Here is a 12,843-nt window from a genome sequence, read left to right as displayed (position 1 = left end):
TTCCACGAAATGTTAAACCTTATCGTATATTGCTTCTAAAGACGAATTGTTATTCCTTATTTTTGAAAAATAACAGATACAAAGAATTTTTTAATTTATAATGGGTAATAATATTATAATGTACTGACACGTTACAATTTTATTTGAACATAGAAAATTAATTAACATCGAGATTAACATAGAACACTTATTTTGATAATCATTGTGGTAATAAATAATAAAAATATTCAAAAATATTATGTTCATGACTATATTGAAAAATAAAATTCACATTAATTTAAACTTTACAGATTTGTAAAATTTAATGCATTCTCCGAATAAATAAACATGTAGGTAGGTACTTATCAAAAAAACGTATATCAAGAAGTTCGATTGGAAAATATAATTAACTGTACTGCAAGTTATGAATTATAAGAAGTTTTATATTAGACGTAAAATATTTAGTTCCAATTTAAAACTTTTCATCTTTCGTCAATTTTTATCGGTAAAAAGTTTCATGATTTCCTAGAATATATTCTGTACGTTAAAAATAGATTAGTTGCCCATCTAATTTACTGTAAGTAAACAATGTAAGTAAATAGGCAAAAGGACACATTTCTTTACATACCTACTGTGTTGTTTTGATAATAGCACTTCACTTTTTTATCTTTTTGTACACAACTTTTATATTATCAAAGAATCACGATAAAATCATTTAATCATAGTAGTAGGTAGGTAGTAGTACATAGAATAATATTTTTTTCTAAATTGTACCTATGTAACTATAAGGTACCCATCATAATAATTTGTATGATTTATGATTCATAACGTTTTATTTAAATTGTCGGGGAACATTCGTCGTTGAAAAATTAATCGACTTACATAATATTATAATGCGCAGAAATGTTGCGTGCCTCAGATAATTATTAAATCGAGATAACGGTGAAATCAGTTTTTGTCGTATATCTACGAACAAACTGCAATTTCAACAATTAATTCAAATGTATACCATTATAATATAATATGCGACTTCAGCGAGTACCTATATGTTACTAAATAATAAAATAAATTGTACCACCAATGTAGATTTTCAAAACGTTCACCCACATTGAAAATAACATAAGATCAGACAAAATTAATTTGACGGACAACGACACGGCGATGCAAATAAAATAAATAATTCAATATTAAATCGATCGATAGAAAACAAAGTTTCGTCGTTCCGACATTGGCGTCAAATAATATAATAATAATAATGATAATAATTATTATAATAATAATATGGTGATTGCCGATTAGTATAACGGGCAGGGGCAGGAAAAGGGTGAATCGAAAGGTCTTCGAGATGACAATAATCTAACCGTAAATATTATCTAATCGCGAGTATATTAATTTGCGTGTCGTACTCACCGCCAAAAGTTCGCCGGGAGTTTTTCTGTAGTTCGGCGACACTTATTGCGAACGGAGAATCGTTGGGCACGGGAAGTCAAATATAACGAAAAACCAGGCGATGGAATTAGAAAAAACAAAACGAAAACTACCGATCGAGAAAAACGAAAAACGATTTTGTACACGACCGGCAAATGGCGACGGCGATAACACCACAATCAACGGACGAGACCGGACGGTCGACGGACGTGAACTGGTCGCGCGACGCGGGCGAATAAAATCGGACGGGGATAGAAACAAGGAAAAAAATATATTATAATGGAAATCGCGCGCGCTCCTCGGCAGCGGTGGCACACCGACCAAAGACTGACGGACGGGACGGCGGCGGCGTGGCGACGGCAATGCCACCTATCGCCGACACCCGGTAACTGTTCTGTGCGACCGCGTCTTCTTGGGACCATGGTTATGCTGTTATTATTTATTATATTTTTACCGTTTATTATTAATTATTGTTATTCACCCCATGCGAAAAATCTTCTTTGGAAATCGGTCGCAATATTCTATTTGGCGGCCCCCTCTGCACCGCCGGGTGCGATTCCCGATTGTTTACTCGATAACAATATTATTGTTATTATTATCATTTTACGTTATCATAATATTATTATTTATATTATCTCCCCCAGTCCCCCGCACCGAATTATTATCATCATCATTTGTATAATAGTATGTAACTATTAATGTAAGTAGTTATTCAGTATCTACGAGTGCGCCAATGTTTCTGTAGCTGTCTCCGGTCGCGTGCAACAAGTAATCGCGAGATGAAAATAATATTATTTTGGAACCAGAGTCAAAAATTACTGGTTTTTTACTTGTCCGTGCTGCTCACACCTCACATCTGATTCCATTATTTTCGTCAAAAATAGCTCTCAATTCAGATTACCTTGTTTTGTTTGTTGTTACTTGCTAGAATTATTTTTATTTAGGTACGTTGCATATTTTAATTTTTTTTTGTTCACCAACTATTTGGTATTTCCAAGAAAAATTCGTTTTTTAATTTTATCGATTTGGTTATTTTCTCTTGTTGAAAATTACAAATTATACTGTGATTTTTTTTTACATTTTTATTTATTTAATAAATACGCCTGCAGGGGGCCGAAATTTAATAAAATATATTTTATAACGAATTGAAAACACAACTGGTGTCTGGTACATTTACTCAACGCAAATAAAACGTAATAAAACTGACACACTTTGATAATGTTATTATTTATTTTATACACTTATAATATGGTTTATGAAGATCTTATTTGATGCCGTTTTATTTTTATGTTAACTAAACTTTACAGGTAGTGGTGTATTGTAGAACTATAGTCTACTCTATTATGGAACCTTTTGTTAGTTAAACATGTATATAAATTTAAGAGCATCTAGTGAAATTAGTGAAAATAATTATATTGCAACTTAAATAACACGGGGTTTATTCGAAAGAATAAAATGTTATTGGAGAAAAGAATAATACGATTTATTAATATATTTATTTAGATAATTTAGTTTACTATCATTTATTAGTACAACTAATAATGTGTGCACTAGATCAGCGATTTCCAAAGTGACTTCTGTGGCCCGAGGGACAATCTCAATGGTTCCGCCAGATGTATGTGAATATTATTATAAAAAAAGTTCACCTAAATAATAGTTACTATAAGTATTATAGTATAATATTGCAATAAAATATTCATTTTACGGACATCGAGGTTCTCCGAAACACAAAACTTTTTTCCTAAGAGTGCCGTGGTTGTAAAAGATTGGGAACCGCTGCACTAGACTATATGGGGTTTGTTTTTGAGAAGATAATAGATAAAGTATTATTTTAAAAAATGACAACGTTACAAATTTTAAAATGCTATATAGTGTAGTTAAATAAACAATAATTAACTCATTAAACTATGATGAAATAACAATAATAACCTGGCAAAATCGGGGCAAAAAATATACCCCCGTTAAAAAACCAAAATCAGTAATGCTTCATATATCCATATGAGGTATATATATATAGAGGTAATCCATATCTAATTCTAGTTGTATGAAAAATAACTGGTGCAGGAGCTTTTTTCTTAATAGAATACTCATGACTTATAATATTCCTTAGGGGCGCCATCAATGGGCCTCATCTCCTATTTTGTTTAATTATATTAATTTCCAAATTTTGGATTCGTTTAGCAATTATTAGTAATTAGTTTAAATTACTAATTTTTAATTTTCTTAGGATCTTAAAAATCATTATATTAGGTACATTGGTGGCATTTGCTTATCGGTGAGATTAACTAAACACAGTATAATAAATAATAATACATTCAATAATTCATTTTTACCCACCTTTATATTATAAACGTTAACAATCAGAAAAGAAAGAAGTAGAAGACGGTGCCGAGTCGTTTTATTTTTCAGTAACCTAGAATATTTGAGAGTAGATGCAATAATTATTGTTTTTGTATTCCCATGATTTATTACCTCGAAATACTTTTGAGCCGTGTCCAAGATATTTCTTTCTGTCTGTTCAAATATTTAATGCACATCATTCGGCATTCTCTGGGTACAACCATTTTCTCTATATTTTATTCATCATTGTTTACGTAGAAGAAAGAGTAGGTACCTAGAAATAAACATATTTAAAAATTAAGCACTTTTCTTGTATTACGGTCTTCGAAGACAAATGAAAAACTCTTTCGTATAACGTGATTAACTCTGTCAACAAAAATAGCGACTAACCTGTTAACTTAAACAAATCGATTCATACATTTAAAACTTTTATTCAACATATTATATCTAACAAATAACAATAATATAATAGTAAATAGTCAAATGTAATAATAGACGTATAACTAATTTGTATTATGATCATTTGAAATTGCTCATCATTGTGATAATTAAATTGAACTAGGTATATAAAGTACCTAAAATAGTACAAAGATACTTCCTGCAGAAGGTGCAACTAATACAGTGAACCCATTCAAGTCGAGGACAAGAGTCTTCCATCTCAACAATCGAGAAGCCAAAAGAGAATAATATTAGACATACATTGATGGGGAAAAGATTGTCTCAGAAGAATGCCCCAAATACCAAAGAGTAAAGTTTGATAGAACCTTGACATACAACCAGCACTTAAAACTCTTGGAAGGTGTTAAAAATAAACTGAAGACGCGCAATAACGTTATGGCTAAGCTAGCCGGTACTAGCTGAGGTTGCCAGACCAGTGTACGTGTAGTATGTACCTACTCCAGACTACATTTTACTTGTTCTGTTGTAAAACGGTGCTGAATATTGTGCACCTATGTTGGCTAAAAACGCTCACTGAAGTAAAGTTTATACTCAACCAAACCGTGCAATGCACACCATATCAGATACTATTAGGTCCAATGCATCTAGGATTTTTTCAATGGGGAATATACAACTTTTAATAGACATATTCAGTACACACATATTATATTCATATTATTTATACCTACATGTTGTATTGTGTACAAAATTTGGGTGGTTCCATTTTCTTCCAAAAACGAGATACCGTTTTCCTCCACTGTACATTTTCCACAACATTGTTTTCAACTAAAACTATGACTATTTTCCTCCAATATTTTATCCAGTGTTGGATCTAGCATAAGCGTGTAATCAGACCAGTTAAAAGAACCGTTCATAAAAATTCCTGGCTGGGGTTTTACAAAATCTCAATGGACAACACTCAATTGCATCACCTTTTCCGTGATCGGTGAATGCAGAGGCGTGACAAAAAATAGTATGCGTGGCTCGTGCGGGAAGGCAATTTCAATCTTGGGTGAAATGCGGCCCTTGCCTGCGGCTCGTATTTCGACTGAAATAGCTCACTTCCCACCCTTGCCACACAATATACTATTTCCGTACTGAAGTATAGGTTCTGTTAGTCCAACAGGAAAATGAACCGACGACGATGACGATTAACACCCAGGGACGAACCGAAGTAGGAACAATATTTGGTTACACCCCCCCCCCCCCACCACTCGGCAATATTTGATTTTCAGTCGGCAAAATAGAATTTATTTCACCTGAATTAAACCAATTTTTTTAAGATGAGGAAAGGAAAATTAAATAAATTGTTTAAATGTTAATATTGTTTTAACTCAATATTTTCGTAATGGGTTATGGAGCGGATTCACAAAAGTATAGCGAGACTGCAAAAATCGGCAGTCAGTACAAGATAAAAACCTAATGAACGGCTTATAACCATAAGTGAAACTAGGAGGGCTGGGGGACTTAGCCCCCCAAAACTTGTAATAGCCCCTGAAAAATAAATAATTCATTTGTTTCCTAAAGTATTAATAAATCTTTAAAAATTAAACTGCATTTCTTACTTTTTTTTTTGAGAAAAAATGTAATTATCTAATTTTTATTTAAGCTTTACAATTATTTTATACTGCCTATGTTAAAATATGGTAAATATCATTAGCTGTATGCTTGTATTTGTTTGAAGGAAACGATTTATGTCGGTTTATTGGTAAGATTGTTATACATAATTTTAATGAATATGCACTGAAGACTGAACTAAAGTATAAACTATACAGAGACAGTGAATTGCGGAATAAAAATCCCCGAAAAAAAACTCCCGACGAATAATCCCGGAAAAAAATCCCCCAGACTACAATGTTACTAACAACTAGGTACATGATATTGATTGATCAAAGATTTTTAAAAGCTAATTAGTGTAATAACTATCATATTATTAATATTTAATTACAACTATTTTATACTTACTAGTAGCATAGTATACCTACTTTTCATTAGAAAAATTAAAATATAATAAATAATTTTCAAAAACTAACAATAAAATTATTTTGTTTTATACCACGATTTTACACAATTTATAATTATATAATTATTAGGAAATGTAATATTTTATTTTGGGGATATATTATAATATATAATATAAATCAACAGATGCTGATTACCGATTATCTTGTATCGTAAATAATGTGTGTGTTTGATGTCTGTACAACTGTTGACAGCAGTCTGCAAGCCTGGATGAAGGGGGGCATGGAGGAACGGTCCATTGGGGGCCCATCTTTATCCCCAAAATATATTTTTTAACGCGTCCGATAGTTTAAAAAAAAAAAATTATTTAAGTAAGTAGGTATAGTAGGTTAGGTTGCCAACAATGTTTTTTCTGAGCATTTTAGATTACCGATTTAACTATTTAAGTATAATATAAAAAGGTAGTTTAGTAGTTATAAAGAAAAAAATATTTAGCTCTTGTACCTAAATGAGGTATTTCAGTTAAAAGTATTAATTAATATTATACTTAACTTCAGAAGACCATAGTTAATAACCTACCAAACCGAAATTGATCATTTTTTACCGGAATCCATAAAAAAATATAGTGGTTACCATTTGAAAAAATAAAGTCGATTTTATTATTGGTGCAACTGCGTGTTGAAAAAATTTGAAAATGTTATAAAAATTGCCTGTTAAAAATAAAGAAACACGTGTCTTTTTTTGTTTTAACGAAACTCCCTATCATCGATCCATTATTGTTAAAAAAAACATGCGAACAATATCATAAGATACACTCTGTATATTTTTTGTATAGTAAAAATATAATAAGTTAGGTATTTCTAAGTTTTAACTTCCAATTTAGTTCAAACTAAAAATTGAAACATAAGGTAGTAAAAAAATTATAAATTTATAGCATGTAACTAAAAATAACTTAATAGTTAACAAAAATTTTGAATTTCAAATTCTAGTCGGCAGTTTTGAAGATTACACCCCCCCCCCATGATTTTTTTTAACACCTTACGATTGAATTGTAACAAAAGCATGATGGATATCATATTAATAATTATGATATGTCTGAGATGGGTTAGTATCTACTACAGTAAAAGTCACTTCGAAAGAGTACCTGTTTTACACATTACACACAGTCAGTCGTCGTTTGAATACACGTGTATTATATTACTATAATATGGTCTGGTGCACCTCAGCGTGACTGTGTACTGTATATACCCAACTTTTTGGGAAAATTAGACTTATAGCTACACGTATCAGGCTTCGGCCATGGATTGGATACAGCGATAATGTACATTTCTTTGTTCTTCATTTATTGTGTACCCGTAAATGGTTTGAAGTCAAAAATTAATTAATTTAAATAGCACCACTATCATAAGACGCTTCTATAAATAAAAAGTTAGAAATGAACTCTCTATTCTACGAAAAATTAATTATGTATTAATGTATTATAGATCACGTTTTATTATGCAGCGAAATGTCTATAATGTCAATGGTTTCGTATTCAATATTTCAAAAATGTACTGACTGCAGTGTTTTGTGTTTGTAAAATTTAATTTGAAAAAATAGTATGAAGCAAATAACTTAATAGGAAAAAACTTCCCGGAAATAATTGAAAACACAAAACTAATTTTAACATTTCAAAGTCGTTGTTTCTATACTACTTTCAGTTACCATATTTTTTATTGTTTGTACCAGGCAATGGGCATGTATTATTTTTAAGTTATTTAATTTATTTTTTTCCTATTTAATAATACAAGTAAAAATATTTTTACAAGACTACAGCGTGTAATATTGTTGTTCAAAATAATCCATCTCCCGGGCATGAATCCCAGGGGTGAAGTAGTTACCACCCCGCATCATTTACTGAAATCTGAATTATAGTGAAGTAATTTTAATTTTTTGTGTTTAAACTATATTATTTTAGGGGACACTATTTCTGTCTTACACAACATATTTTATTAAGTATTAAGGATAATTGATTTATAGTCCATAATAATAAGTTTAGAAGATATAGGTGCTTTAATGATTTAAAAATTATAGTAAGGACCTAGATAATTAATATTAATTTACTAACATTTTAAAATTTGTAAAATATATTCTATGAGTATTATTTACCTAAGTACTATATACTAAACTTTAAATAATATATTTTATATGCTATGTAAATGTATAACTAATTCTTATGTAATCCCTAGTAGTTAGTGCAAAAGTTTGAAAGTCAGAAACTACTTATTATTTTACCTATTTGGGTAGGTACATCAATATTTTTAAAATAATTATCTGTTTAAAAATCTACAGTAGAAAAGGCTATCGTTCTCATTTGAAAAATAATATGTTTATACCACCACAAGACACTATAAACGGTAAATAAAATCTAAGTATGTATGTATATGGTATTTTGGTATTTTTAATGATAATAAAAATCAGAATTTAATAAAAATGTATTGTTAAAAGACCTACAATGGGGATGAGCATGCATGGTAAATCACCTCAATATATACTTTTTTTTAATCCGTCCCTCCGTTAATGCATCCCACTCGGCACTCACCATCAACCCAACGCCCATCGTACAGCGCATACACTTACAACTGTGAATAATTATTTTATAGATCATCATATTATAATGTTATTATTATAAAAATTAAAGTTAAAAAAAAAAATAACATCCCTAATTGACATAATTGGTCAAAATCACGAACAAATTTAAATGTATTTGGAGTTAAGAATTATTAAAATATTTAATTTTAATAGCTTAGACTTGAACATTTAATTTGATTTTTCTACAAATCATATATCTAATTTTTCTTAGAGGCATTTCATGTTCCAATTTCTACAAAACTGGATATTTAAATTAAAAATTAGGATTTTAATGATTATTGCTTTAATTCTAAGTATATTATTTGTAAAACACAATTAAATTCTCAAAATATTTAGATTAATGTTAAGCTATATATACCATGAACCTATTACACCGGTCTGACCTTTAAGCTAATAACAGCTAGTAATATTATACGAAATATAGTATTATAATAATAACTATTATGTAATTAGTTTTTGGAAAAAATAAGTTTAATATACTGTATTTAAAATAGAAAAATTAATTACTTATAGTAATATCAATATAATATTATAATAAAATATCATTATAAATATAGCCGATAATAGACCGTTTTCGCTCAGATTCGATTTTCCATTACAGTGAAATACTCTATGGTGATATACACTCTACGGCTATAATTAATAGGTGTATAGTAACTACTATGCAGTAGACCGAGTTCCCGTTTTTTTAACTGCTTCTATATCGATGGGTAATGCATTATTGTAGTATAGAATAAATTATGAGTTCCGAAAAAACATACATAATTTATATTTAGAATAAATAGTTTAAATAGGTAGTAGGTAGTGATGTTTTTTGTCTTCGTTGTTAATAAAAATATTCATAATACACATTGAACATTATAGTGTACATTATATATCATCTACTATTGTATTATATTAAGCAGACATTCTCATAGGCCATAGCATAATACAATTATTTATCTGAGTTCCGCCAGTACGTATCACTATACAATATACACTAGTACCGATTCAATCATATATAAATTATAGCATTATGTTAATATATTGGTAATACCTACCAATGAGTTGAATTGGTTAAAACATATAACTGAGTCATAGTTGAATAAAAAAATATAAATTCGTGATTTCCGTTGTAACTATATTTGGGTAATCATTATACATAGTAGCGTCAGTTACTGATGTTTTTCACGTGAAACACTGAAATTTACCCATCATCGTCACGACCCACCTTCAAATGATATTCATGTTGGTTTTTTTGCTGAATAATACTACCTATTTTAATAGTTGTATCCCAGATATACGAATTGTGATAAATGGCATACGATATCGATCCAGCTTACTGTAGGTTTTACCAAAAAACGAAGATTTATAAGAATGTACAGATTAGCCCCCGATTGCAATATTCCTCCTTTTTCCTAACCTCGAATAACTGATATGCTCCACCCTGCGTCAAGTGTGGTTAAGATCACTTCTCAGACCTATTTTCCCAAAGATAGACACAGCACAGCTAAGAGCACCTTTTGGGAGAAGGGGTGATGGTGATCCCACTTCCAACTATAGATCTATTCACAAGCTCTGAAAAAGTAATCATTCAATACATTATAGGTACATAATATGGCATCGTTGCTAATAAAAAAACATGCAGCTACGGCTTCTCTGTTAAACTCTCCCCCTCATCAGTACAAACCTTCTAATATCTTTATTATGTCATTATAATACTGTACCACTGTACCAGTTCATCATCCATATTTGACTTTTTTTATTTATTCCAACTAGTATCGTTCATTGATCAAAATTCGATCATACAAACAGTTTTAGTCGTAAAATCAACACGCTATAAATTATTGCATTTCTTATCACACATACAGTTCGGTATAGGCGTTTGTGCTTCTTCTCCCTTTATTCGTATGAATGTTTCGGGAAAATACGATTGAGAACTGCATTTTTGGTAACACGATTAAAAACGGTCGATTTTGTATGTGTTTTCCCGACATTTCACATATATTTTCCTTTAAGTGAAGTGTATTTGAATGTATTTGATAATATTAGTATAGTTAAATTGTACTTACCAACGTATACAGTTAGCTATAAAAGCGTATAAAGTTTCAATACCAAAATTAATTTATTATAAAAAGTAAAATAACCAATATAAAACTATATCTATTCACACCGAATCGGAAGATACAAATTGTTTCCACCAGAGCGCATTTTGTTAATCTGTTTCCCCGATATATAATAACATTAAATATTTAAATATATATATATATATAATGTATATTGTAATATTTATGTTTTTTTAATTTGTTTAGTTTATTTTTATTAATATTTAACTACATTTTACGTATTTTTAGAGTATAATGTTATGGCAAAAATCTATATTTTAACGACCTACATTTAGCAATAATATTGTTATTGTCACTATATTGACACACCTCAGTGGTATAAATGAGAAAGGAAATAATGTATATTTATTAGGTATTTAAATCGGATGCAATAACTATTATAGTTGTTAAATAATAAATATTAACGGGATTCAATTCATATGAAAAAAGAACGCGTTGTTAGTAACGATTTTTTTTTTTGATTGGGAAGTCCAAAGCAATGAAAGTTCTGTGACGAATAAAAATAATTGAAATTTGAGCAACCTCACGTAGGTACCTATCCTATCAAAACTTTTTTAGACCGGCTATATAATTTGTCTAACATACTTCAAAACGTTCTGTTTAAACTCAAAATATTGTTTACTGTATTGTCAAATATACATCAATTGTATTGCAACATTTCCATAGAACTTCTTTTATAATATCTCATTAAGTAAACATAAACTAGGTAATTTGTATTTCAATGTACCTAATACAGCAATACATTACATTATTTATACAGTAAATACAGTAAATACAGTGCATTATTATAAACTACAGTACCTACTACAGTACTAACTATAGTTAATAGTTAGAATAGCATATTTAATACGTATTATTATTATTTTTTTTTATTGAGTTAAGGCTTCAACATCTAAGGTAATTAGCCTGAGGGTTATTTAGTACTTATTTTTAACTGTGGGGAGGGTACGGTTGGTTAGAACACGTGTATATGTGGCAAGGATTTGTCATTGACACCCGGGTGGTCACCCATCCGGGAACTAGCGACACCGGCTGATGCTTAACCTCAGAACACATTGGTGACCGAGGCCACCCACCATGCCACAACAGGCCATTCTAAATTATTATTTTTTAATGACAGATTTTATTCCTAAATATAAGTTTTAACATTTTTTTGTTTCATATTTCCAAAATTGACACAATACCATTTTATATTGTATTAAATTACATGTTTAGGATACGATAATATAATCAAAACAAACGATACATTTTACTTTTATTTATATTTTTTTCATTCTAATAATATACAGTTGTCAGTTACTATATTTATGCTATTATTGTATTTATATTGTATCCTTGATATAACAGATGAGGATAGAAGGTATCGCAATTACGAAAAAGGCGAAGACGTGAAGTGGGATAAATCCCCAAAATCCTTTTTATTCTTATATATCATCAACGTGTAGTTCGATATTCTTTTATATAATATAATAATGCCATAGACCTTAATACCATATGTCTTGTCAAATATCAATCATGATTACACTAAAAATAGTTGAGTTAAGGTATATATATAATATATACATAATTCCTATGCATTATTATATATTACAGTTTGGATATTTCTTTGCAGAAGATATACCTAATAGTTTTTTTAATGGATAATATTTTTATATTTTCATTTTTATTCAATTTACTATACGAAGGTAACTAAAGGTATATAATTTTACATATTATGGTTGAAATACAAATATTTACTAGTTGGATATTTCTAGTTATTTTAAGTTAACTTTACAAATATAGATGTTTAGTTATTTTAATATCACCTTACCTTGTTTTATTATTGACCATTACTACGCATTAAGATTAAATGAAGTCTAAATAGTTATTTTTACAGTTATTTAATAGCTTCTTTAATTTTACATCACATATGCAAATATTTTTAATTGTTTAAAAATTGTGAATCATATATTCTTTACTT

The 12,843-nt window shown here is 29.5% G+C and overlaps 1 protein-coding gene across 3 annotated transcripts in view; it reads right to left on the bottom strand.

Moving 5' to 3' along the window:
* Positions 1-1,727, bottom strand: part of LOC132940430 (putative polypeptide N-acetylgalactosaminyltransferase 9) — a 123,024-nt gene extending 121,297 nt beyond the window's left edge. Inside the window, exon 1 of one of the 3 annotated variants that reach the window (XM_061008038.1) lies at positions 1,390-1,727. The gene's annotated coding sequence lies outside the window, so the exon portion shown is untranslated. The remainder of the gene's footprint in view (positions 1-1,389) is intronic. The other 2 variants (XM_061008039.1, XM_061008037.1) reach the window with 2 other exon arrangements.
* Positions 1,728-12,843: the final 11,116 nt, after the last annotated feature.

Source organism: Metopolophium dirhodum, chromosome 3 (assembly GCF_019925205.1).
Source record: "Metopolophium dirhodum isolate CAU chromosome 3, ASM1992520v1, whole genome shotgun sequence".
NCBI classification, from domain to species: Eukaryota; Metazoa; Arthropoda; class Insecta; order Hemiptera; family Aphididae; genus Metopolophium; species Metopolophium dirhodum.
The sequence above is the reverse complement of the archived record's forward strand: the minus strand, read 5'-3'. Positions and strand labels throughout refer to the sequence as shown.